Source organism: Phocoena phocoena, chromosome 5, assembly GCF_963924675.1.
Source record: "Phocoena phocoena chromosome 5, mPhoPho1.1, whole genome shotgun sequence".
In the NCBI taxonomy this organism is placed as follows: Eukaryota; Metazoa; Chordata; class Mammalia; order Artiodactyla; family Phocoenidae; genus Phocoena; species Phocoena phocoena.
In genome coordinates this window covers 116238768-116243055 of record NC_089223.1, presented here as the reverse complement: position 1 = coordinate 116243055, position 4288 = coordinate 116238768, and positions in this window count along the sequence as shown.

Here is a 4288-nt window from a genome sequence, read left to right as displayed (position 1 = left end):
TCCACATATAAATGATAACAGAATATTTGTCTTTCTCTGTCTGACTTATTTTACTAAGCATAATACACTCTAGGTCCATTCACATTGATGCAAATAGCAGAATTTTATTTTTTTATGGCTAATATTCCATTGTGGTTAATATTCCATTGTGCGTGTATACACACACATACAGAAACACCACGTCTTCTTTATCCATCCAGCTGTTGACGGACACTTAGGTTGCCTCCATATCTTGGCTACTGCAAATAATACAGCTGTGAACATTGGGGTGCATTTACCTTTTTGAATTAGAGCTTTTGTTTTCTTTGGATATATACCCAGCAGTGGAATTGCTGGATCATATGATGGTTCTACTTTTAGTTTTTTGAGGAAACTCCATATTGTTTTCCATAATGTCTGCGTTAATTTACATTCCATCCAACAGTGTGCTAGGGTTCCCTTTTCTCCACGTCCTCGCCAACATTTGTTATCTGTAGACTTTTTGATGATAACCATTTTGACAGGTGTGAAGTGATATCTCATTGTGATTTTCATTTGTTTTTCTCTGATGCTTGGTAATGTTGAGCATTTTTTCATGTGCCTGTTGGCCCTCTGTATATCTTCTTTGGAAAATTGTCTTTTCAAGTCTTCTGCCCATTTTTAAATTGGGTTGTTTTTATGTTTTTTATATTGAGTTGTATAAGCTGTTTATATATTTTGGATATTATCTCCTTATGGGTCATATCATTTGCAAATATTTTCTCCCATTCAGTAGATTATCTTTTTGTTTTGTCATTAGTTTTCTTTGCTGTGCAGAAGCTTTTAAGTGGAATTAGGTCCCATTTGTTTATTTTTGCTTTTTTTTCTTTTTGCCTTAGGAGACAGATCCAAATAAAATATTGCTATGATTTATGTCAGTGAGTGTTCTGATTATGTTCTCTTTTAGAAATTTTATAATTTCAAGTTTTACATTTAGGTCTTTAATCCATGTTGAGTTTATTTTTGTGTATGGTATTAGAGAATGCTCTAATTTCATTCTTTTACATGTAGCTGTCCAGTTGTCCGAGCACCACTTATTGAAGAGACTGTCTTTTCTCCATTGTATAGCCTAACCTCCTTTGTCATAGATTAATTAACCATAACTGTGATTTTATTTCTGGGCTCTCTATTCTGTTCTATGTCTGTTTTTGTGCTGCTGCCATGCTGTTTTTTTTTTTTTTTTTTTTTTGTGGTACACGGGCCTCTCACTGTCGTGGCCTCTCCCGCTGCGGAGCTCAGGCTCCGGACGCGCAGGCTCAGCAGCCATGGCTCACAGGCCCAGCCGCTCCGCGGCATGTGGGATCTTCCCGGACCGGGGCACCAACCCATGTCCCCTGCATCAGCAGGCGGACTCTCAACCACTGCGCCACCAGGGAAGCCTGTTTTTGTTTTTATTACTGTCTCTCTGTAGTATAGGCTGAAGTCAGGGAGTATGATTTTTCCAGCTTTGCTATTTTTTTCGCAAGATTGCTTTGGCAATTTGTGGGTCTTTGTGATTTTATATATATTTTAGGATTATTTGTTCTAGTTCTGTGAAAAATTTCATGGGTATTTTGATAGGGATTGCATTAAATATGTAGATTGTTTTGAGCAGTATGAATACTTTAACAATATAAATTCTTCCAATCCATGAATACAGGATATCTTTCCATTTCTTTGTATCATCAATTTCTTTCATCAAAGTTCTATAGTTTTCAGAGTTTTTTTTTTAGGTCTTTCACCTTCATGAAGTTTATTCCTAGGGATTTTGTTCATTTTGATGCAATTTTAAAAGGGATTTTTTTTCTTTGCTTTCTCTTTCTGATAGTTCATTATTAGTGTATAGAAAAGCAACAAATTTCTGTATATTAAGCTTGTATCCTGCAAATTTACTGAATTCATTTATTAGTTCTAGTAGTATTTTGGTGGAGACTTAAGGGTTTTCTATATATAGTATCTTATCATCTGCAAATAGTGACAATTTTACTTCTTTCCTTCCAATTTGGATGCCTTTTTCTTTGCTCATTTCTGTGGCCTGAACTTTAAATACTATGCTAAATAGAATTGGGAGAATAAATATCCTTCTCTTGTTCCTGATTTTCGAGAAAAATCTTTCAGCTTTTCACTGTTGAATGTGATATTAGCTGTGGGTTTCATAAATGGCCTTTATTATGTTGAGATGTCTTCCCTCTATACCAACTTTGATGAGAGTTTTTATCATGAATGGATGTTGAACTTTGTCAAATGCTTTTTCTGCAGTTATTAAGATAATCATGTGATTTATTTTTTCCTTCCTTTTGTTAACGTAGTGTATCACATTGATTGATTTGTGAATATTGAATCCTTGCATCCCTGGAATAAATACCACTTGATCATGGTATATAACCCTATTTATGTATTGTTGAATAGAATTTGCCCATTTCTTCTCTGTTGTGCATTTTATTGATGTATAATTGTAGTGATCTCTTATGATCCTTTGTATTTCTTTCATGTTGGTTGTAATTTCTTTTCCATTTCTGAGCTTATTGATTTGGGCCTTCTCTTTTTTATTCTTGATGAGTCTGGCTAAAGGTTTATCAATTTTGTTTATTGTTTCAAAGAATCAGCTCTTAGTTTCATTGATCTTCTTTTATTGTTCTTTAATCTTTTTTTTCATTTATTTCTTCTATGATCGTTATTATTTTTTCCTTATACTAACTTTAACTTTTGTTTAATTCTTCTGTCTCTAGTTCATTTAGGGATAAGGTTAGGCTGATTATTTGAGAGATTTCTTGTTTCCTCTGGTAGGCTTGTATTTCTATAAATTTCCCTCTTAGAACTGCTTTTGCTGTACCCTACAGATTTGGGGTCACTGTGTTTTTGTTTTCAATTGCTTTTGTCTCCAGGTATTATTTGATTTCTTCAGTGATCCATTGGTTATTTAGGAGCATATTGTTTAGAATCTATGTGTTTGTGTTTTTGCAGTTTTTTTTATTTGTAGTTAATTTCTTGTGTTGTGGTGGGAAAAGTTGCTTGATATGATTTCAGTTTTCTTAAATTTACTGAGACTAGTGATCTATCCTGGAGATTGTTCCATGTGTACTTGTAAAGAATGTGTATCCTGCTGTTTTTGGATAGAATGTTCGATATAGATCTATTAAGTACATTTGGTCTGGTATGTCATTTAAGGCCAGTGTTTCCTTACTGATTTTCTGTCTGGATGATCTGTCCATTGATGTCTGTGGGGTGTTAAAAGTCTCATACTATTATTGAACTACTGTCAGTTTCTCTGTTTGTATAACACTTGCTTTATGTATGTAGGTACTCCTATGTTGGGTGAATTTTTATTTAAAGTTGTTAGATTTTCTTTTTAGATTTATCTTTTGATCATTATGTAATGATCTCTTGTTACAGTCTTTGTTTTAAGGTCTATTTTGTCTGATGTAAGTATTGTTACCCCTGCTTTGTTTTCATTTCCACTTTCATGTAATATCATTTTCCATTCCCTTACTTTTAGTCTATTTGTGTCTGTAGATCTGAAGTGAGTTTTTTTTAGGCAGCATCTATAAGGGCCTTGTTTTTATACCCAATCATCCACCTATGTCTTTTGACTGGAGCATTTCATCAATTTAAAGTAATTGTTGATATCTATGTTCTTACTGCCATTTTGCTGTCATTTTGTGTGTCTTGCAACTTTTTTTTGTCTCTTGCTCTCTTCCCTTGTGATATGTGTTTGTTTGGATTATTTCTCTTTTGTTTTTGTTTATGTATTATAACTTTTTGTTATGTTTGAATTACTTTCTGTTTTTGTAAGCATATCATTATAGGTTTTTTGGTTTGTTTTTATGCTGAGGTTTATACATAGAAATACATATATATATGATATTTTTTCATGTATATATGAAATTTTTTAAAGTTTCTGATCTTTAAAGTTTGAACCCATTTTAACAACCTTGAGTTTTACTCTCTAACTCTCACATTTGCTATTTTTGACATCATATTTTACATCTTTTTGTTTTGTGTATCCCTTAACTATCAATACTTATTTTGAATATAGATGATTTCACTCCTTTTGTCTTTCCTACTTGTTTTATATGTGGTTGAATTACTACCTTTGTTGTATATTTGCCTTACCAGTGAGAATTTTTTCCTTTTGTAATTTTCGTATTTATAGTTGTGGCCTTTTCTTTTCTGCTTAGAGAGGTCTTTTAACATTTCTTTTAAAGCTGGTTTGGTGGTACTGAGACCTTAGCCTTTGCTTGTTTGTAAAACTTTTGATCTCTCCATCAAATCATAATGAAAGACTTGTCAG